The 25,375-nt window shown below is 34.4% G+C and overlaps 1 long non-coding RNA gene across 1 annotated transcript; it reads left to right on the forward strand.

Moving 5' to 3' along the window:
* Positions 1-12,516: 12,516 nt before the first annotated feature.
* LOC137003592 (uncharacterized) lies at positions 12,517-15,545 on the forward strand. Its single transcript, XR_010892000.1, has 5 exons — positions 12,517-13,074; positions 13,701-13,833; positions 13,992-14,097; positions 14,410-14,522; positions 15,111-15,545. It is a non-coding gene; the product is annotated as an uncharacterized lncRNA (long non-coding RNA).
* Positions 15,546-25,375: the final 9,830 nt, after the last annotated feature.

The raw sequence follows: 25,375 nt of genomic DNA on the forward strand, positions 1-25,375 counted from the left end.
ACAACTCTGACTGGCTGTACAGTGTAGTCATGTCTCTGCTCTTAAAGAAAATGGTGTCAATGCAAACAAGTCAGTTCACAAGAATAAAAGCAAAAGTGATGCAGGCGAGCAACGAAGTCAAGACGGCACAGACAGAAGGCTGTTATAGTTTTAGGTCATCGTATCTGAGAATTCCAGTACGCAAATATTTTCGTAACATGAGCCACCAGGAATGAAGAAAGTGGTCAGCATGATTGACATTCAAAATGGTCAGCAAATGCAGCTTTGTTTACAGTTTGTATATCTGTATTCCTAGTTTTTGAATGACGAATATAGACTACTGATACCTGCAGATAGACAGTTATTTCCTTTCACACAGGCTCAGAACACACACGTTAGTTGGCAGTCGACTGTAGTCTTTGCGGAGTGTTTAAGTGCAGCCTTTTGTCCCAGACACAGCCGACATGACACATTCGGCTTTCGTCACCATTAGTTCTTTGACGTTGGTTTGGAGTGTCATGACCTTTAAAAATGACTGATAAACTCATTTGTCATCAGTGTCTCTTTCCTCCCTCCTTATCTTCAGTGGTTTCTCAGACATTTCAAACGTTCACTCCATTTGGTCAAATGGAGAAAACAGAGGGCTCTTCTCACACTCACAGGCCTAACTAACCTCTAATATCACTGGCAACAATGCTTTTCACCAAACACACCACCTTTCTTTTCCCTTCAATAAACTAAGGGAAACGACTTCAAAGTTTGTTCAAGTATCACAAATTAAATGATGCTAACATTTTTTTATTTTTTTATTTTCTAGGTTACATAAAACAAACAAATATATGAGTCGACAGAAATACACTTACACTGGACTTACAAAAGTCTTTGGGACAATCATGATAAGTTCCCCCACTGATGAGCATTACTGTATTAAACTAAGGGAGAATATTTACAGTGGGAACTGACAACATGAATTAGGCAGACAAATGTTTCCAAAGGGACAGTGCACTTAAGATGTGATCGCTGGAGATTGTTGCTAGCCCATAACAGACGAGTTACAGACATATATAACATGAATATTTATTTAATGTCTTCAAGGTTTTAGCTCAGTATGTTCTGTGAAAAATTACATTCTCTGCATTTTTACTACAGCGATAATGCAGTGTCGAGCAGTGATTTTTTTTAACCGGGTATGCTGGGTGGTTCGTCATGTAAAAAAAATGTGGCCAATGCAGTTACGTTGAATGGGTTTATAGCTAATATGTGAGACACTCACGATCTCAGTGTTAGTTTACTCTTTTGCTCGCTCATGACAAATAGCAACACAGCGAAAAGTATTTCTAATATGTTGGACCTTTTATTGAGAGTAGCCCATATTTGCCTGTTGAAACGTCTTCACAAGCAATGTGTAAGTAAAGTAAAAGCTTTTCTGTGTAAAGTAAGAGCTTTTGTGATGTTTGAGTCGACGGAGGCGCGACATGCGAAAGGTGCATTTGCAAAATATGCTGTATTTTTGTAATCTGCTAGGTGCCGCTAGTGTCACACAAACAACATACTTCACCTTTAAAAGTATCAGTTTAGGACACAGATCAGACACGACAAATAAAAAACACCATTGTGTCAATTTTTTTAATCTATGCCAGAAGTATTTTTTTAAACTAATAATTAAAAGTAAGTAAAACATAATTACAGAAGAGGATTAGGGCCAAGCAATAATAAAAAAAAATAAAACCATGTCAAGATTAAAGTTGTTAAAAACTTTAAACTTTAATTAAAAACTCGTTAAATTATGAGAAAAAAACTTGTTAAATTTCGAGAAAAAAGTCATTAAATTATGAGAACAAATTCGTAATTTAACGAATTTGTTCTCGTAATTTAACAACGTTTTTCTCATAATTTAATGAGTTTATTCTCAACATTTTATCTCTTCTTTTTTCTCGAAATTTAACAAAATTTTTCTCATATTTTAACTAATTTGTTCTCGTAATTTAATGACTTTTTTCTCGTAATTTAATGACTTTATTCTCAACATTTTATCTCGACTTTTTTCTCGAAATTTAACAAGTTTTTTTCTCGTAATTTAACGAGTTTATTCTCAACATTTTATTTGGACTTTTTTCTCGAAATTTATTTTTTATTTTTTTCTCGAAATTTAACAGCTTTAATCTCAAGATGGTTTTATTTTTTTTTATTATTGCTTAGCCCTAATCCTCTTCCGTACATAAGTATAAGCAGCCTATTATAAATAAATAAAATAAAATGTAATTATAATAAATATAAGTAGGCTATAATAGATAAAAATATTAGTATTCTTTAAAAAATAAGTTGTGCAAACTGATGACTTTTAACAAACGCAAAGACTATCAATTAACATCCTCTGATAGGCCTAGTTACAGTGGGAATTTTGACAAGTTTTCATATAAAAATTATCTGTGGAGAAAATGAAATACTATGAAAATAGTTTGTTATATATATATAAAAAAATAATAATCCCCCATTTGGCTAAGTCTATTTAGTTTTGTATCAAATACAATGTGATTTTCAGTGACAGAGATCTGGCAGCATCATCATTTTTCCTCTTGGGAGAGCGGTCCACTCAGAGATTATCCCGCCATGAAAACTCCCATAGACCAGCAAACCAATGAGAACGCGGGACAATGATGACGCTCCATAACAAAAGCGCGAAGGCGCAAAAGCTGCTGTAGATCAGCTTACCCGGAAGTCTCCGTAACTGGCAGATTTACAGAAAATTACCGTTGTTTGGCATATAAATAAATTACGGACAGTTACACAGGCATTACCAATCATGCAGGCTTTATGGTACACCTCAAACAAGGGATTTGATAGTAATTTATAATGTTAATATTAGTTGCCAAGTCCAGGAATGGCTTGGGTATGCAGAGTATTCGCAGCTTATATGGACCGCACGCCACTGCAATAATGATAATAACAGTAACCAGTTAAACCAGAACAGAAAATATCAAAGCCTGATGTATTGATACATACTTGATACAGTAAATATCCACATTAATATCCCAATTAATTAGTTACTGTCCATGACTATTTGTGTGTATGTGTGTGTGCACGCATACAACATTTATGACTTAAAATTCCCTAAAAACGTTAGAAAAGATATTAACCTTTATATAAAAGCCATTTGCATAGATAGATAGATAGATAGATAGATAGATAGATAGATAGATAGATAGATAGATAGATAGATAGATAGATAGATAGATAGATAGATAGATAGATAGATAGATAGATAGATAGATAGATAGATAGATAGATAGATAGATAGATAGATTTATTAATTTTTATTAGTATTATGATTTCCCCCCTGGATTTATACAGTACATTAGTAATATAAATTGTCCAATATTAGATCTCTCACTGCCGTGCAGCTTTTGACATGATTGTCATCTGCTCTGTTTGCTGACATGTGTCTCACATTGGTTGGGTGTATATTTTTGGTCTTCATGGTCTGGCCACTGAATTCAGAAACACTTCAACCTCCGACTGCCAAATCCGCACCACTATTACACAATCACTTAACCAGACCCACGTGTGTGTTTGGCGTGTCTGTGTCACAATGCAAATATCTGACGTGCTAAATATGTTTAAAAGATGCTGTTTGATGCAAAGACAAAACTATATATATATATATATATATATATATATATATATATATTTTTTTTTTTTTTTTTTTTAAAAAAAAAAGAATGTCTGTAAATAAATATCACATTAATGGGGAATGCAGACCTCTGTCTTTCCCTTGCAAGTCTCCAGTATTTAACTTTCTGTCAGTTAGAGTCTTTGCGAGCATTTCTCTTCTGTGCTGTGATGGCTGTTTGCTTTTGTTTTTAATTCTTGTAAATGCTTGAATGAAAGGAGATGTAGACACTGAGCGATTGCTCACAGCCACTGAGGTTATTAATAGATCAGGAGCAAACATGGGGGTGAAAGAGATGGACAGATGGAGGTAGAGGAGAGAGATCTTCTGCAATCATCTGCTGAGAAATTTAATTTAAAATCATCAACAAGTCCAAGTCTAGTAGACAAAAACGTATTATATTACATAATAGTTCAGGTTTTCCTTTGTAATTTAATAAATAGTAGTAATTTAAGAAAAATATAAATAATATTACCATTTTGACTTGACTACATTAGCTGAAATTTGTGGTAATATAAGAAGAGAACAGAAAGAAAAGAAATAAGAAATAATGTTGGGTTATGTTTTATGGGGAGTTTACATAAACATAATGATTGTTTATACTCTACAAACTGTATATTCTATCCCCTAACCCTAATCCTAAACCTACCATCACAGAAAACTTTCTGCATTTTTATACTTTCAAAAAACATCATTCTGTTTTCCTCATGGAGACCAAAAAAAGGGACATTTTGTCTCCACACACACGCACACACTACAGTTGGAATACATGTATTCAACATTACATTTTTTAAACAATTTAAATAGAATCAAAACATGCATAAAATATACAAAAAGTGGTGACCTTTCAAAATTGTATTACAAGAATAACATTTAATATAGAAAAATATTTTTTTGACATTTTAAATTACACGTTAAATGTCGTGATCATAATGGTATTACACAATAATGTTGTAATTTTATGCTAATATCATGAAATCATATTGCATGAGAAAGTAATTAATATACAATCACATAGAATAGAATAAAACAATAAAATCAAAGAGAAATCTGCATCAGTACTGTTTAATCCAGGAATTGTTTGGAAAGTCTGCGATTTTTCCAGGAAAACTGTTCAAGTAGTATTTCCATCAACAAAACCGAAAACACAATCAAAATAAACCCATCTGAGTTCATCTATGTTACTTCAGCAAATACTGAAAATTATAAAACGGTTTTCCCATGTGAGATTTTTTATTTTTTTTTTTCATATATAAATGATGTTGAAAGAGTTACATTTGCAAATGTCTTTAAAAGTCTGATTATTTTACACTTTCAAATCAAAATACATCAACTGCCTTTCAAGCTAATTAAATGAATATGGACAAAAGCTCCATTTGTTTTTGAAATGATCCTGAGATTAAATATATAGTACATGTTTATTTATGTTCAGTAAAGGTAAAATTTTTTTTTTTTTTTTTTTTACTATTTGTGTATCATACAATATACAAGTATGGAATGAAAAATACACTGTATTGATTTAAACTGCTGCGATGTGGTATGCATATAACATTTTTTTTAAATTTGAAAAAAAAAGTATACTTTCTCACACAAACTTACTTTTTACAAAAACAAACACAAATCACTTATTCTTTAGCAAAGAAGCTACAGAACACAAAAGATCTGTTTTAATATGCTAACCTGCCAGAACTTCCAGTGTAAATTTAGTAAATGGTTAAACACACACACACCCTTTCCGCTCCAACTGCCAAACTTATGGGATCAATCAATTAAGTGCAACATTCTTTAAATAAGTCTGTCTACAAAGTAATTAATCACAAACTCCCCTCCCCCATTTCGTCTTGATATTAGCTCAGTGTTAAAACAATTAAAGAACAAGCAACGCTTCACTGGTCACTATAATCACATCTCTTGCTGTTTTGAATCACATTTTACCAGCCGTTCCAGTCAGGAGAGAAACTGAGTACATCAGGGAGGAATAAAAAAAGAAAGGCCGGTTTGAGGCCTGAGGTCTCCAGCCCACTAATGGCAGCGCTGGAATCAGCTCTCCTGCGGCGGGCATGTTTTCCAGACGCTGGAGGTCCGAGCGGCGGATCACTCCCCCTCTTTCAGGGAGAGTCGCCGGGGAGGACGAAAGCCTGAGCACTGTGGTGAAAAATGGCTGCCTGCTCTCACCATCTATGCATGTACTACTGAAAGCAACACTTCACATGCTGACTATAATATTATCCAGGTCCAATACTCACTAGTGTTTGCAATATGGGGGGTGGGGGGGTATTGACTGAGAGATGTGACTAGATGTAGCATTATTTAATAATAGGGAATAATTCTTATGTAATATTATTTAATACTTACAGATGATAATGCGCTAAATACATAACCTGGTAAAAAAAGCATACTGATTCTAGTTTCTACTTCATTTGAACTTTTGCAGTCAATTGTTTTACATCCATATTAGTGCTTTCATTTGTTTTGATTTTCATGTAAGGATAAGTGTTAGGTGTAATGCGTTTGAAAAAGTAAAGTAAGGGATTACTCTTAATTTTTCTGTAATTTTATTACAGTTACTTCTGATATAATTGCATTAAATACTGTATGGACTATAGAATAATTATATATAAAACGCCAGTGGATTTAACATTAAAATATATGTTTTTAATGTAAACTTCTCCCTTTAAATACTGTTTAAACACTGTCAGTTAAAGAATGATTTATGCATTTTTATATTATTTATTTGTCTATCTTTTTATTGTTCAACTGTTTGAGGTTGATTTGGGATTTAGAAAGTAATAAGTAATGCAATACTTTTTGGAGAGAGTAATTAGTACAGTAATATAATTACACTGATGAATCTGTGATTTGTTTCTAGTAATGAATTACCTTCTTTAAGAGTAACTTGCCCAACACTGATAAACATCTATAGACAGACACGTTGAACCAAACGTTCAAGAACACGAGAGCTTTTACAGTCCTTGAACATGAAGAGTGAATCAAGTGGGTTTGAAACAGTTCAACAGAGCAATGAACTAAACATGAAGCTGTCATGGAGAATTTGTTGCCTTTGTTGCCATAAAAACAGTCTCGGATTCATTAATTAAACACAATAAACACAGATTGTGTTATTTATCCTTATTAGATTTTGACTAAACTTACTCAAATCAGGCAATGATGGCTGCTCCAGTCATATATCCTGAAAATGTTACTTTTGCTTTATACCTGTTATGCATCTGTTATTATGGTTCCGTAAAACTTGAAGAATGCACAAACCTAGACACAATTAGGCTTTTATTTATGCCAAGAGAATACCACTTTCTCTCTCGATCTCTCCCTCTCTCAGTATCTGCCACTGACCTGGATCAATCCCAGAATGCTTGGCAATATCTATCATCAGGTGTGCAAGCTCCAATGGCAACCAGCAATTAGAAAACAACAACAAAACCAGTGCAAAATAATGATTGTAGTGAGGTTTTTTTTTTTTTTTTTTTTAAATTTTTAATTGTGACTCCAGCAGGTCTGCTCACAACCCAAAAAACACGTCTGTTTATAGAAACGGCACAACACACTTGTCTCACCTGTCTTTCACCAGCTATAGCGTGTGGATATTTGAAACACCTCATTTAGAAATTATTTTAGTGGTGTGTGGGTGCGAATTATGAAATTAACGTTTCGGTAATGCAACCACAGGTTATCACCATTGCGCACAGACAGAGATTAACAATACACAAAATTTGATGATAACCAGTGTAGACGTTCATCATGGATCATATGATGTCGGTTTGTCAGTTTGAGACAGAGGTATCAGTAAAGGAGGAAAAGATAAGGACAGATGATATTCGTTCAAATGAAAAATTAGTAACATCATTATTTTTTAAAAAGGAGATATTTATACGTGAGAATGTTATTATGTGTCCTGATGAAAGAGGAACCTTCAAAGCAACAAAAAGTACCTGACAAAGCAATGCTAGCATTCATATTCAACTGACACTGTTAAAACTTATAATAGCAGCACAGAATAAAGTTAGACCTCCTAATGAGTCGCCAAACAACAGAATCCAGGTGGGCAGACGCAATTCTTAGTAAAGTCATGACCCTACAAATAGCCCGACGTACATCTCCCTCCCACAATACATTCTAAAAGCGGTGCCAAGTCAACATCCCTCAAGACTTTCATTAAAATTGTTAACATGCAATCAAGCAAGAAGCACCCCCCACCCCTCACACGACTAGAAATACCACCGGCCTTTTAAAACTCCATGCGTTGATGAATCCACTGGCACATGATCATTGCACGCATTCTTATTGCCCCTGATTTCTGTAATATTTCTTTCAGCATTTCGTTTCTTGTTGGCCCCCTAGGAAGCCGACGCTGTCAGCCTCAGCTGTGCGACACTCCAAATATTTAGTGTAATAGCTAGTTACTGCGCTCGTGGTGTCAGGAGGAGTTGTCAGCCCAAACCTCGGGCTAATTAAAAAGTCAGGTGGGGGCTGTGTTTATTTCCACTGCCGGGCCCGTCGGGCAGCCCTGTGCCCCTTTAAATCACTCCTCAGCACTGAAATGCTGATGCAGGGGAGAAACCCTGACTAAACATTCCCAGAGAGAGAGAGAGAAAATCAAGATTACCAGAAAAAAATCAAATGCAAGTGTTACTGAGAAAGGACAGTCATGCGCCTGTTGCAGCAAAATAATCGCTTCTTTAATCATCATAGAGTCTGTGTATATCTGTAATTTTGTAATAAGAGTATTCATACAGTAATATTATTAATGTGTTCTCAAGTTTTTATTTTTTTTTTTTTTGTAATTATACATTATTATTGTAACTACTATTAATTTTCAGTGTTCAGGATCCCATTTTCCTCTTTTTTTTTTTACATTTTGTGTGTGTTGGTGTTTTGGCATACATTTTACATAATAATAGATTTATAAATGACTTGCGCTGAAAATTAATTATAATTGTGATTAATAAAATAATCTGTGATTAGTTTCCCATTTTATGTAAAAAAAAAATAATAATAAAAAAAAATCATGCAAATGTAGGATTTTGAAACTGACTCAGTAACAGTAAATATGAATAATAAAAGTTTGTGTCTCTCCTTTAATTTAATTATTGCCAGGTGTTTTGTTCACTTCGGAAAGTTTGTGTATAAAAAACAAAACAAAAATATTTTAACTTTTCCATGCATTATTTATTTTTCAGATGTATTTTATGTAATATTTTTAATTGTTTTATCCTTGTCTCAGACCCACAAATCCATTTTAAAAACTAGAATGTTTACATAATAATAAAAAAATCCATGATGATCTAAACAAATAGTGAAATAACCACAAAATATTTCAATATTTATATGATAAAGAATGAAAAATAGCTGTGCAGTTATTTCCTCCCCAAAACAATGTTGCCACTGATAAAAATGTCAACATCAGTGTCCTTGTTTAGCAAAGAGACTGCAGTCACTTAAAAACTGAAATATGACACAAAATCATGTGAAGAAAGCAAAGAAAAATATAAATAAATTTCACTTTTGAAAACAGTAATTTTGTAAAATTATGCAAAAGTATATAAAAAAAAAATGATATTTGCTTTTATAGTAGCCTATATATTAAAACGCTGCATATGGAATTAGCTTTAGAAAGGCAACTGTATTTACCAAGTTTAATCCAAAAATGTTTTGTCATTTCCGTCTCAGAAGACTACTAAACACAACACATAATTTGAAATGTGACAGAAGTGACACTGTGGTGGAAATGTTCAGAAGAAATGACAGAATTCTCTGTCCACAGAGCCAAAATGGCCATAGTTAAAGAAACACCTTCAATCATGTCAGTATTGTCAGTAATCTATGATCTCACCTGTGTGATCTCTCCTCCTCTTCCATACGGCGCTCTAAAAGACACACGCTTGTTTTCATGTCCATTATTGCGGGGTTTCCTTTTCGCAAATGTTATTTCTCGTTGCTTTCTAAATGACTTTTTCCTCACAATCTAGTGAATAAAAGACAATGAAGTGTGCAGCAGCAAAGTCAGACTCTCTGTAGTAACTGTGGAAGTGTTGATGTGCAGCATGACAGCTGACTGCTGCCATCTAACCGCAGAGAGCAGTATTGCAGTCCTCATATCTAGCGCAGTCATTCTGTTGCCAATCACTACTTTTAATCATAGTTTCTGTGTATATCTGTAATTCTACAATATTCAGTATTACATTCTTGAGATTGTATTTTTTAAAATACATCACATTATTTTAGTTACTGACAACAAATGTCCAACTAGCCCAAAAGTCGATGAATTCCAACAATATTGATCTTCTTTCTTCTGAAGTCTTCTGACGTCTTTCTATAGTCTTCTACAAAGTGACCACGTTTTTTTTTTTCTTTTTTTTTTTTTTTTCTTCAGTTTACTACTGGAACTCCAGTATCGTTGTCTGCAGTAACTCACAGTGAAACCTGACTCTCAGAAACGCTTGACAGGAAATGCATCAAAGCTAAACATAAATAGCAATCAGAGCACAAGTAAACCAATCAGCAGCTTTGTTACTGAATATGCAGCAATCAATTAGTGGATGGATTTCCGTGCATTTTAACGAGGCGAATCAAGGCACTTCTCACAGCACGTTATGGACAATTTGCAGTTTGTTTTACTCAAATGAATCCCAGACCCTCTCTGGCAGGGCAGACTTTCAACAAGCTGAAACTATTTAGCCTGTGTTTCAGGTAGGCCTACTGTACATGTTGCAGTCATCAATGCTACATATTATAGAGTAGTTAACATAATTAGGAGTTTTATGCTTGACAAAACTCAGTAAAACTGGTGCTGAAAAGTGATGTTTACTGTATTTTTTTTTCTATAAACACTGACTGTCCAAATTAATAATAATAATGATCAAAACAATAGTGTTGAAATGACAGCAATAATAAACCAAATATAAACGAATATTTACATTTAAAAGGTATGTACGAATGAATTAATTATATTAATAAATATATTAACTGTAATTTACTAGGCCTACTGTATATTAGCTCATACCTGCATGCACATCTTTCTGTTCAAAATGTTTACAAATGGGTTCCATTTTATGAAAAATGGCAGCTTTCCATAGCAAATGATGAGTCTATGAATCCATTGTTTAATGGCTATCCTTGATTCTTCAGTAGGCCTGTCCTGTAGCGTTTTAAAGCTAACAGGTATGAACATTTTTCCAAAACCGGTTAGGAGAGGTGAGACCTGAAACATTATGATGTTATGTAAAGTGTAAATTAAATAATTCATGGTCATTTACTCACCTAAAAGCCTTTTGGTTTTATTCATAGCAAAATATCCAAAACGGCTCTTTTCCTAACAATAAACTTGAATTATGACCATGTTTTTTCCAGCTTAAATTTCAGCTACGATTGAGTTTCATTCTGCTTCTCACACACATCTGTGATATCTGTGTGGATCAGACATTCATACTGTATCGTCTCCACAGAAGAAAGAAAGATGCAATGAAACAACATAAGTGTGAGTAAATAATAAAACAGTTATCCTGTAGAGTCACAGCAACTTCCAACCCAGTCTCATATGAAAATGTATCCTGACTACGTTGGTCCAAAGTGCAAAACGTAGAGGGGTTACAATAATGGCCCTTAAATTGTATGACTGTTACATTTTTTTTTGCCTATTGTTTTGCGTCCAAGTCACGTGACTTTAGAGAGCCCGGCCGTGAGAACAAAAAACATGGCGGACGTTTCTCTACTTTTTAGTGAAAAAACAATATTTGGAGTTAGTTTCTGCATAAAAATAAGTTTTGATTACATTTTTAGCGAGAAATATATATTCTATTTTCATAATATTCACTCAGTGAATGTACATAATCACTCGCTTGCGCGTTGTTGCAAAGATTTTTCTGATCTCGCCAGAATAATGTGAAACTGCTACGTTTTGGTTGCTATGAACAATATTTTATTTTCTGCATCAAAATAAGGTTTGATTACATTTTAAGCAAAATATATATATTTTATTTTCATAATATTCACTCAGTGAATGTACATAATCACTCGCTTGCGCGTTGTTGCAAAGATTTATCTGATCTCGCCAGAATAATGTGAAACTGCTACGTTTTGGTTGCTATGAACAATATTTTGAGTTAGTTTCTGCATCAAAATAAGGTTTGATTACATTTTTAAGCAAAAAATATATATTATTTATTTTCATAATATTCACTCAGTGAATGTACATAATCACTGCGCTTGCGCGTTGTTGCAAAGATTTATCTGATCTCGCCAGAATAATGTGAAACTGCTACGTTTTGGTTGCTATGAACAATATTTTGAGTTAGTTTCTGCATCAAAATAAGGTTTGATTACATTTTAAGCAAAAAATATATATTATTTATTTTCATAATATTCACTCAGTGAATGTACATAATCACTCGCTTGCGCGTTGTTGCAAAGATTTATCTGATCTCGCCAGAATAATGTGAAACTGCTACGTTTTGGTTGCTATGAACAATATTTTATTTTCTGCATCAAAATAAGGTTTGATTACATTTTAAGCAAAATATATATATTTTATTTTCATAATATTCACTCAGTGAATGTACATAATCACTCGCTTGCGCGTTGTTGCAAAGATTTATCTGATCTCGCCAGAATAATGTGAAACTGCTACGTTTTGGTTGCTATGAACAATATTTTGAGTTAGTTTCTGCATAAAAATAAGGTTTGATTACATTTTTAGCGAGAAATATATATTCTATTTTCATAATATTCACTCAGTGAATGTCAACCCGTTCTCACTCCTGACCGTTCTCACGCTGAAGAAGTCTCCTTCAGAACACATCGCGATATTTGGCATCAGTTCGCGTGTGCTGGATGTTGGTAAGTAGTCGTAAATACGCTGTTCTAATGTTTGATATAATGTCTTTTCTGTTTGCAGATATTAATCAGATTAACGTTAGCTCCCTCATGTTCAGTCACTGCATTATATCTGTCACCTCCGCTGAGGTTTTGCTTTTCATTGCTTTCTATATTAAATACTAAACTAGGGTGATTAAACACTGTCACGTGACGTGCAATATATTGCACAATATATATAACATATTCATATCAGTTTCAAAGTAGTACAAGTGTAGTTTCAAAATGGTATTTGTTGTAGAAGCACGGTAAAAAACAACACTTACCATGCTTTTTACCACAGTATTGGTCGTTTTAATGTGATTTTTGTTGTAAATACAGAGTGACCACAACACTTATCATGCTTTTAATGCCTAATAATGTTAAATCCAAAAACTGTAAGGTCAATAAGAACTTCTTTCCTATATATATTTATATATAAACCTATATATTATAAATAATGATATTTTCTTTTCTCTTGTTTTAGCTGAAAAGACAAAAAGGGCCTTTCGGAAATGGATGAAGGAGACAGAAAGCTGCAAAGGCAAATAATTGCAATGGTATGTGTGTGTTGCTTTTAACCCTTTATCAAACATTTTATCAAGCATTTGTTAAATAGTCTCACAGTAAATTAAAATTAAAGTCAAATCCTGTACATATTTATCACCTTATTTGTAAATCAGTTGTGCCCCTTCTTGGACAGTTGGACGTCCCACACATAAAAGTTTATATTAATTCCATTGAATTCTTTAAAATGATTACAGATTGGGCCCAAAATGTTCCAATGATACATGATGTCTCTCTGCACCTCATAACTACCTCTGTTTGCAAGAGTGGAAATTATCATTTGACTTGTCACATGACATCAGATATTCGATTATTTTGTCATAATCAAAATAATTGAATATCTGATGTCTATTCAATATCTAATCAGTTACACTGCTGATAATGTCCTGCTTGCATGTGAAACATGTTATTTATTTATTTATTCTTTTAAATATAAATATAGCTTGCATTAAAGACATATGTTTAATCATGGAAATGCCCACATATCAGTGAACTTATTACATAAATGCATTTAACATTTAATTATGCAACACTCTTTACAGAAGGAAATCCTACAGTTATGTGTAAATTGACAACTTGAATGTGATGTAATAAATTTACCTTCCTTTCTGTCTTGCAGGATTACTTGCAGATTACTTAGTCCTTCTTTTTAGGATCTCTACAACATCAAACTCAACAGCTCTTTTAAGAGCCGACCCTCACAAGAGCTACTAGTGAGTCGCTGCAAACCTGCCGTGATCAGCCCTTTCCAGGTAAAGTTTCTAGATATTTAAATCAGTATTTACTCATCAAATGCTCTCCTGGATGGTATGGTAAATTAACTTATTTATAACTGTCTCAATTTGTATGTTTTAAGAACAAGAGTAATTGCACACAGAGTAAGTAGAGACTTTCTTGTTTTTCTGTGCAGAGAAGGAAGACCAGTCCTTATATCAAAGCAAGCTCATCGAAGTCCTTTGTTTAGGGTGAGGAAGGAACATGACCATCTCATGCCCAAAGAAGACAGAAGTCCATTGGTATGTCTTGTGTTGAGGCAATGCTGTAATATGTAGTACAGAATTTAATGTTGTTCTCTCAAAGGACTATTAAGTTCTTAAAAAGTTCTTAAAAACTGTTCCTTCTGTTTTTTTTTGTCTGTTTGTTTGTTTGTTTTTTTAGATAAAAGCAGACAGGGAAGCTTTGGAAGATAATGAGTTAATATAATATAATATAGTATAATAGGAATTAAATAGTAAATGTTCTTTAAATTATGTGTAATACTTTTTTTGGCTTGAAATAAGGCCTTATACTGCACAGACCTAAAACATTGTATTTGTGTTTTAAAACAGATAGCAAGTGAAGTCACTAACAGAAGATCCTAGAGGAAAAACGACTGATGTGCAGCTACGGAGGAACACAAGAGGCAGAAACTATGCATGGCCATGGCTTCTTCATGAGTACGGTAAGTCCTGTGCCTATTCTTAATTCTTGCCTTAAAGTTTTTATTGCAGTATTTTAACAATTTTACATTGTACAGGTTATCACTTGGTTTTTGACCAAATTATGCTCTTGAAACAAGAAACAGAAGAGTATGTTGTCCTGAAAGAAATCAAGGCTCAAAAGAGAGCATGCCTTTCTAAAAGATCTTTTAAAACAGGTTGCTGTTAATATGGGTAAAACAGTTTTTGTTCAGTACTTAGCTTACAGTCTGTGCTGCATTTTTATTATAATATATATATTATGTACTGCTGTTTTGTAAAGTTAAATCAGGAACAGGCAACTCTAGCCCTTTTGCTGTCTCCTTTTGAGGTGGAGAGTTTACCTCCAACCATAATTGAGCACACCTGAAAATTTTAACCAAAGTCTTCAGGTGTACTTATAGACAGTTATAGGCAGTTGGGTTTGAGGTTGAGGCTAAATCTACAGGACCGTGGACGCTGAGGGCCAGAGTAGCCCACCACTGTTTAAATCATGCAGAACATAAGCTGACCTGGCTGTCCATTAAACTACTTAACTTGAATTGTCTGTGTTTTTTTGTTTTACTTTTTAGACCAGGACTGAAGAACGCCTGACAATGGGATGTTAAGACTTCTTCCTCTGGTTGAGAAAAAGCTACAGCACATCAGTGATCACATCTTCTGGTCATTAGTTGTACTGTAGAGTACAACTGAACAAACTGTTTAGAAGAAGAAGAACATGAACATGATAGAGACATGTACAGGGAAGAGCAAGAACCCAGTTCAGCTGTGATAATGAATCTTTATTTTAAACTCAATATCAAATCTGTTTTCTGGATCATAGTTGACTGGATGGGATTCTGTGGCGCTCATTTGTGCAATAGGAGTAAAGTCTGTGAATGGATTATTATGACGTTAACGTATTTTTGAAGACACGTTTTTATTTATCTTGAATCTCATTTGTCTTTATGCAAATTTCAACCTTATGCTGTATCCTCCAATAAAGTGTTGTGTAATAAATTATGATGAACGTGGTGTTTGGTAGAGTAAATACAATTTAACTAAGCTGAGTTTATTTCATAATTTAAAAAAATGACATATAATTTCCATGATTGTTTTACTTATTAATACATAAATATATATTACATAAATATTTTCGATCTAATTCATGATATTTGGGACAACAATGCACCAAAAGTTGCATATACTTTCATGTTGTGACAAGGATGGCAGTTTCCAGATAAATAAAGGGAAGGAATGTGAATAAAGAGAGGCTGCAGTGGGTTATACTGATACAAACACTTCAAGCAGAGTTGAAGAAGATCGATGTTGATCATTCTGGTACATCTACTACTGCATTCAAAATGACAGCTGGACATTACTGATGTCAGGCATGTGAGGAGCAAGAAGAGGGGGTGATAATGACATTTTGGCACAGTTTCTTATTTTACTGAATAGTGCATTATCCTTGTGTAACAGTAATAGTGAAGTGTAAATATAAATAGTTTTTAGTTTACTGCCAACACTGGCAGCTGGATAATGGCAAGTTGTGGGTTCATCCATTATATTTATTGGTGTTCATACAAAAAAAAAAGCAAAGAAATAATCAACTACTATTCAATTAATCAATTATTATTATTATTATTATTATTATTATTGTATTACAACATTTTGTTATAATATTTCCATATTTCATCAGATGGTCTCACAATACCCATCAAAAACCTATACAAGCATGATGTTAGAATGGAAAATGAGGAAATGATAAAATACTCCAATATTTAAATGTGATTCAACAAAGTTTGTTATCCATGATGAGGAGTACACACCTGTGTAGATTTTAATGCCCTTCCACCCCCAAGGGGCCAGTACCGGCCCCTGGAAGAGCAAAAAAATGCACATTTCAAATGGCTGTAACTCAAAGTCCGGTTAGCGTATCAAAGAGAAAATCAACAGGACAACTGCTTATGCTATGATTACTAAATAATGTTGGGCACAGTTTTCAGACATACATGGAAAGCTGGCATAAAGGTTTTTTAATAGTGATTACAGTAAAATATTACATTTCAGCCTGTCCCTCATATATGTAATAAATGTTTGCACAATAAACATATTTAAATATCGAGTTGTCCATTAAAGATCTTATTATTTTAACATTTATCATTTCTTTACTAAACGTTTTAAACTACATTACCCATATGTCTCTGTCATTCTATCAATGAACGGGAAACATGGCGCTGTAGTTCATTGAGAAGCTAGGGTTAGGGTTGGGATCTCGGTAAAGGAGTAATTTCTCACAACATGGAAACACTTTATAGTTAACTTAATGTATGAGTAACGTAATATTCACACTAAAACAAACTTTGTAAGATAAAGCGCCGTTTTATATGGGTTGAAAGGTAGTCCAATCACAGCGAGTTCTGCGATAGAGTCACAGCCAATCACAACACAGCTGAACAGATGCGTCACGCTTACTTGTCCATTTATGGTAAATGACGACAGATCTCCTTCGGTTCCGGCTGACGAGAAAGATTCCTTAAATATATAATTAATCTAATTAAATATGATAAAAATCACATTTTACAACGAAAGACTCCTTTGTGTTTTAAACTGATGCATAAATATATTTGAAAGAGATATAATTGCATCTACTAAAGTGCTTCTAACATTTACAGTAGATATGTAGTATATTAAAGGTATACATTTAATCACTTATTTATACCATTCTTCACCATTTGAACTCTTGGAATTAAAATAAATATAAATAAAAGCATAATGAATGTACTCGATTTTGTAATCATATTCCAATATGTAGTGTCAAAGACAAATGTAGGCCCCAAACTACTGCACAACAGTATAAAAATCAGTTAATTGTGAGAAAAAATATATCCAGTTACAGACGCAATCTATTATAGTGAAATATAACTACACAAATCGATATGATGAAGTATTATTTTTACAAACCAAGAGATGAGATAAAATTCCATGTGAAAATATGTTTCTTTAAAGAATAGGGGGGAAAAAATAACATTTTACATTCTCAACTTTAATACAATATAATATTGTGTTTATTGTTCACTTTTACTGTAACTAAATGAAAGGCAAATTCAAATAGTTAATGCATTTTATAAATGTTAAATATTTTCAGCAATAAAATGCTTCTATAAAATACATTCATGGGTATGTTACATTTACATTATCCAGGTACTGATATAATGATACCATAGATGTAGTTAAGGTGGACATTTACTATAGTGACACTGTAAAAAAAGGTTTAATGAAACAAAATGCAAGACATTTTCAAGTCCATCTAAATGAAGAGGTAACAAACTCACAGAATAATGTCCAGAATGTCAATGTGTCATTTCTGTAATACTCTATATCAGCACCAAACAGAATTAAATAAATATTGATTGTTCTCAGAGGGTTTTCCTGAACACTCTCACTAACTTCAATTGTTCGGACAAACACCTGCTATACACACATGCAGAAATACATATTTGACTATAGTCGCAGCATTACTAGAACTTTTACCAAAACTCCGGATGAGCACTGGTGCTTCTTTGGTAAAGGCAAGAATATGGAAAAAGATAAATTACTATTTTCAATATTGGTTCTGCACGTTTCAAGGAGATCATAAGGAGGAGTCCACGTGAAGACTTTTAAAAACTGTGACAGAGTGAAGGGTGCACCTCCCTGGACACACCCTAAGCATGACCAAACAACAACACCCAAAGACAGATATGAAGTGGACACCACCAGGAGAATGCAGGGGAAGACATGGAAACGAAGGCCTGAAGAATGTTGGTGTCCCATGGGAAGATGTGGAGAATGTGGTCACAGATTGGATACGTTGGAGGACACTTGTTACCCAATGTGCCTAGCACAGCACTTGATGATGATCTTGCACTTGTGAGTTCATACATAACCGTAGGATTTCCTTCTGTAAAGAGTGTTGCACAATTAAATGTTAAATGCATTTATGTAATAAGTTCACTGATGTGTGGGCATTTCCATGATTAAAAGTATAGCAAGCTATATTCATATTTTAAAAAATAAAAAATAAAAATAAAAAAATAACATGTTTCACATGCAAGCAGGACATTATCAGCAGTGTAACTGATTAGATATTGAATAGACATCAGATATTCAATTATTTTGATTATGACAAAATAATCGAATATCTGATGTCATGTGACAAGTCAAATGATAATTTCCACTCTTGCAAACAGAGGTAGTTATGAGGTGCAGAGAGACATCATGTATCATTGGAACATTTTGGGCCCAATCTGTAATCATTTTAAAGAATTCAATGGAATTAATATAAACTTTTATGTGTGGGACGTCCAACTGTCCAAGAAGGGGCACAACTGATTTACAAATAAGGTGATAAATATGTACAGGATTTGACTTTAATTTTAATTTACTGTGAGACTATTTAACAAATGCTTGATAAAATGTTTGATAAAGGGTTAAAAGCAACACACACATACCATTGCAATTATTTGCCTTTGCAGCTTTCTGTCTCCTTCATCCATTTCCGAAAGGCCCTTTTTGTCTTTTCAGCTAAAACAAGAGAAAAGAAAATATCATTATTTATAATATATAGGTTTATATATAAATATATATAGGAAAGAAGTTCTTATTGACCTTACAGTTTTTGGATTTAACATTATTAGGCATTAAAAGCATGATAAGTGTTGTGGTCACTCTGTATTTACAACAAAAATCACATTAAAACGACCAATACTGTGGTAAAAAGCATGGTAAGTGTTGTTTTTTACCGTGCTTCTACAACAAATACCATTTTGAAACTACACTTGTACTACTTTGAAACTGATATGAATATGTTATATATATTGTGCAATATATTGCACGTCACGTGACAGTGTTTAATCACCCTAGTTTAGTATTTAATATAGAAAGCAATGAAAAGCAAAACCTCAGCGGAGGTGACAGATATAATGCAGTGACTGAACATGAGGGAGCTAACGTTAATCTGATTAATATCTGCAAACAGAAAAGACATTATATCAAACATTAGAACAGCGTATTTACGACTACTTACCAACATCCAGCACACGCGAACTGATGCCAAATATCGCGATGTGTTCTGAAGGAGACTTCTTCAGCGTGAGAACGGTCAGGAGTGAGAACGGGTTGACATTCACTGAGTGAATATTATGAAAATAGAATATATATTTCTCGCTAAAAATGTAATCAAACCTTATTTTTATGCAGAAACTAACTCAAAATATTGTTCATAGCAACCAAAACGTAGCAGTTTCACATTATTCTGGCGAGATCAGATAAATCTTTGCAACAACGCGCAAGCGAGTGATTATGTACATTCACTGAGTGAATATTATGAAAATAAATAATATATATTTTTTGCTTAAAATGTAATCAAACCTTATTTTGATGCAGAAAATAAAATATTGTTCATAGCAACCAAAACGTAGCAGTTTCACATTATTCTGGCGAGATCAGAAAAATCTTTGCAACAACGCGCAAGCGAGTGATTATGTACATTCACTGAGTGAATATTATGAAAATAGAATATATATTTCTCGCTAAAAATGTAATCAAAACTTATTTTTATGCAGAAACTAACTCCAAATATTGTTTTTTCACTAAAAAGTAGAGAAATGTCCGCCATGTTTTTTGTTCTCACGGCCGGGCTCTCTAAAGTCACGTGACTTGGACGCAAAACAATAGGCAAAAAAAAAATGTAACAGTCATACAATTTAAGGGCCATTATTGTAACCCCTCTACATTTTGCACTTTGGACCAACGTAGTCAGGATACGTTTTCATATGAGACTGGGTTGCAACTTCTCAGGAAGATTCGCAGTGACAACATAGCAGGTTGGAATTGTTTTGAATTTCTTTGAAAATTTGCTTTTAGAATCAGCAATCCTTTTCTTTTATGACATCATGCTGTTAAACCCCTTTTGAAACCATTTTAAGAGTGCATGAGTTGGTATCAATGACTTGTAAAGTTTCAAAGAAATCAGTAGTGTACATTAAAAATACAATTTATGAAATTAGCCTTAGCAAGACAACTTTATTTAGTCTACCAAGTTTAATCCAAAAGGTGATATTTGTTGTGCTGCAGGGATGGCATATTTTTAGGCCAAAACCTGGAAATGAGTTAACATTTTAGAACTTCCGTTTTCATCGTCCTCAAGTCAGTGGGATTTTTTGAGTTGGTTTTTGGTTAAATGCCTGAAATAAGGTCTGTGGTGAACACAGGCTCAAGATATTTTTAATGTTTTATTTTACGGCATAAAATACATCAGAAATCCCACCTGGTGATATTTTTAAAGCTTTTACTTGTTTTGAAAATGGCAGCAGTTAACAAGTGGCTAAATGTGACTACAGATGTTGTCAGGGACATCACACCGAACAGATAAACTCTATGCACTAGTCTGCTTTCACAACCTCATTGTTTTAATAAATGTGTCCTTGCAAACTTTCAGGGATTTTTTTTTTTTTTTTTAAATAAAGACTAAGAGTTGACTGAAGCTTAATTGTGGTGAGTGACGTTGAAGTCATGTGACTATGGTGTAGTTTGTTTAGCCTACGTTTAGCTTTTCACATCTGATGAGTGTTTAGGCTTCAAAATTCATGAAAGTTGTGTTCAATTTTTGAAGATTATCATGATGAACAAAACGTGTCAAAAAGAATCATAAACTTTTTGTTGGTCACAGAGTTCATTTTCTGAATCCAAAAACCAATAGAAAAATCCTGTTGTGTTTTTCTTGAGGGAACCAGGCTGATGTTAACTTACTATCAAAAGTATGTTTGGTTCGTTGTGTTAGTTTGTTTCCATGGTTAATCATTAGTTCCACACCTGTTCTGTTTTCCCTTGATTACTCTGTGTGTTTATAAGCCCTTGGTTTTCTCAGTTCAGTATTGTCAGTTATTATGTTAATGTGTAGCTGCTGTATTCCCACTCTCCTTTGTTTTATCCTTGTTTATTAAAAATAACTTTTAAAACTATTGTGATTCATGGGTGTTGTGCTACATGTTACAGAATGCAGAACCTAGAGTGGATTATTATGGTGATTATTTATGGACTTACCTGCCATCCAGTTGCTCTGTCTGGAGCAGAAAGAGTAAAACCTCGAGGACCACACGAGGGAAATTTTTCACCCACTATTTGCCTGCTCGTAGGCAGTCCTCTGGGAATTTTCACTGCTTATGTGGAGTGGGTGCATGTGAATTGTGGATTGCTCTTCACCGTCTGCCCAGCGGAAAAAGACCCTGTCAGCCCCACTCCAGGTCAAGAGCCCAGCTAGTCATCCACAATTCATAATACAGACATACTGCCTGAGCCTACCACAGACCCCGAGCCCATCTCTGCCATGGAGCCTGAGCCCAAGCAAAAGCCAAAGGTGCAACCAGGTGCGAGGACCAACAATTTTGCCTATGCCAGTGGGTGTCCTCATGGAGTACGAGAGGATGGAGTGGAGCCCCACCCATTCTCTTGCTGATGAAATTGAGCTGTGTCTGGCCTCTGCATTGTTATGATTTGGAAGAGGATGTTCCACTGACTCTCCCGTCACCGCTGGTCCAGCCGAGCTCCAAGTGTCTTGTGTCTCCACTGGTCCTGCCCAGCTCCAAGTTTCCTGCATCTCCAATGATCCCACCCAGCCTCCTTCTCCCACCTCTGCGGGCTCCATTCAGTCCCTCAGCCCCCCTCTGTTCTCTCCATTCTGTTGCATGGATCTACCTCGGGTCTTCCGGTCTCCATTTCCGCCTTGGAAAGGGGATCCCTTGCCTCTGCCTCCAGCCACCGAGCCCGTTAATCCACCACTATTATCCATTATTATCTGCGATGTGAAGACGCATCTTCCGGGAGCAGGTAGGGCTCGCTGCAGCCTGCGGTGGACAACCAAGGGTGACGTCAGAAGCCACAGCCGTGATGGGAAATTCAGATCATTTTACTGAATCGGATCTTTGAATCTCGTTCATCAAAATGAACTAATCTTTTTTCAAGTAATTTTGTTTATTTTAGCAGAATATGATTAAAATGTTACATGATAATAGCCAAATTCCCCAACACATCAACTTACTTAATGTTTATCACATATATAATAAGAAAAGAAAAAAACTACAATGAAGGACAAATAATGAGAAACAGAAACAATTAAGTTAATTCATTGCTGGGTCTTCAGGCTATGCAGTCTGTTAGTTTACCTCACCTCCCTGTCTGAGCAGTTCCTTAATCCCGTGACATGATAGATAAGTATAAGTGTGGTAACCCATTCCTGTGTCGCCCCAGAAACCCCTATTTGTTGTATGAAGGTTTCCGATTGAAAGGGTTTTTAAGTGTAATAGTAGGTTTTGAGTGTTTCAGGTAGGCTTTAGGTGTATTTCAGGCGTAAAGGTAGGTTTTAGGGGGCCTTCAGGGCGGTCTGTCAAAAAAGACAAATATGATAAGTAAACGATAAAGAATTAGGTGTGAGGGTTAAAGGATTAGTTAACTTTCAAATTAAAATTTTCTAATAATTTACTCACCCCCATGTCATCCAAGATGTCCATGTCCTTCTTTCTTCAGTCGAAAAGAAATTAAGGTTTTTGATGAAAACATTTTTCTCCATTTTTCATTTTTCTCCATATAGTAGACTTCAATGGACCCCAAACGGTTGAAGGTCAAAATTACAGTTTCAGTGAAGCTTCAAAGCGTTCTACGCGATCCCTGATGAGAAATAAGTGTCTTATCTAGAGAAACCATCACTCATTTTCTAAAACAAATTAAAATTTTATATGTTTTAACCATAAATGCTCATCTTGAACTAGCTCTCCTCTTCTACTCCATTTGAATTCCAACAGTGTAGATGCTGCTAAGTGTATTACTGCCCTCAACAGGTCAAAGTTTGAACTAAATTGTCATATTCAATTTGCTAGTGCAAGTATATAACAATTAGTTCAAACTTTGACCTGTGGAGGGCAGTAATACACTTAGCAGTGTCTACACTGCCGGAATTCTTATAGAGAAGAAGAAGAGAGCTAGTACAAGATGAACGTTTATGGTTAAAACGTTAAATCATTTATGGTTAAAACGTTAAAATGTAAAATCGGCGGCATTGGCCAGCAAGATTCTTCTCTCCAGGAGGGGGGGACTAATGTCGGGAGTATGTTTGGTTCATTGTTCCATTTTGGTTTCATTTTCATTCTGTTCCCTGTTTCGCTTTGCCTGAGTTAGTTCTGCTACTTTGTTTTTCATGGTTAATCATTAGTTACACACCTGTTCTGTTTTCCTTTTATTATTTCCTGTGTTTACAAGCCCTTGGTTTTCTCAGTTCGTGTTAAAGTGTAGTTGCATTTTCTGACATTTTCTCCTTGTTTATTAAAAAGAACTTTTGAAACTACTGTGATTCGTGTGTGTTGTACTACACGTTACACTTACATGTTAGCCTACAAAAATACATTGTCACTGTTGTGTATTATTTCAGTCACTGTCATTTCCACCACTGAATGCTATTAAACACAACACATGATTCGAAATGTGATCTTAAATGTCTGCATCTTGAGAGACTGCAGAATTCAAGTGACAGATGATGTTTTATAAACAAAGATCGAAAGGAGCACATTCAAATGGTCTATAATCAGCTTGAGAGGAGGCATGCATATATACACAGCCAACTCACCTAGTTACCTCAACAGTTTTCTCCGTCCCTCCGCCACCCTGACTTCTCACTCCATAGTACTCTGGGTTGGGGCTAAATTTCAAGCTTGGAGCCCTCAATCCCCTTGGACAGCATGCCAAATACACTTCTTTTACTCTTTTACCCTAATCAAATATTTGTAAGTGTGAACTCATGAAAACAAATGCAACAGGTGTTCGCATATTATTTTCTTACTTATTTATTTATTTTCAAATATTTTTTTTTTTTGACGTTTTTGCCCTTTTATTATGATAAGACAGTGAGTAGACAGAAAATGAAGTGGAAGAGAGAAAGGGGGGACGGGATCGGGAAAGGTCAGGAGCTCAAACTCTGATTACCTGAGCTGTCTATCAGCACACAAGGCTATCAGCGCTGACAATAGGACATTATTTTCAACTTGTTTTATTCTCCATCATTCAATACATTTTGCCTGTACATAAGTGAACATTTATGTTATGTCATTGCAAATTGAAATCTATAAATCAAAATAGTTTTTGCATTCATGAAGAAAAGGCTCAGCACTCAAGGCTCTATCATCTATTGCCTCAATGGTGTACAGTGTCTTTGGGCAGATTACTGAGGTGGATTGCCAGCAACAGCCATTTTAGAGTTGTTTGTGATTTGGTCTTAGTGACTTAGGAGTCCACTTGACTACTCCTAATTTTTCACAGATTTAGGGGCTATTTTAGCACTAAAATGCTTTGTGAAATACTCTTAGAGCAAAAAATAAATAAATAAATAGTCCTAAATTTAGGACTGACACGTGCATTATTTTTAAGAGTTTCTCCGAAATCTGCAAGTTAGGAGCTACTTTTAGCCTTAAGATATTTTGTGAATACAGCCATTTTAAATTTGACCATTCACTAAATGCAAAATGACTCATTTAGCCAATAATTCATTTACATTTTCAAATACTAACATAATAAACAAATCAGTTAGATAGCCATATACATGTTGTTTTATAAGACGCATAATAAGTGGTCAGCTATCTTTGTTTCTGAAGCCATATTCACATAACAAGGCAAATATATCTAGTTTGTTGTATTATGAAAACATACTGCAACTTTCTGAACTCCAAAAGTCTTCCTCAGTGAGAACACAGCAGAGCAAGCATCTAACTTCCTTTGCGGAGGTCTTTGCGGTATTTAGGCTTGGTCATCACTCTAAAAGGTCCATCCATAT

The sequence above is a fragment of the Chanodichthys erythropterus genome, chromosome 16, assembly GCF_024489055.1.
Source record: "Chanodichthys erythropterus isolate Z2021 chromosome 16, ASM2448905v1, whole genome shotgun sequence".
Classification (NCBI taxonomy): Eukaryota; Metazoa; Chordata; class Actinopteri; order Cypriniformes; family Xenocyprididae; genus Chanodichthys; species Chanodichthys erythropterus.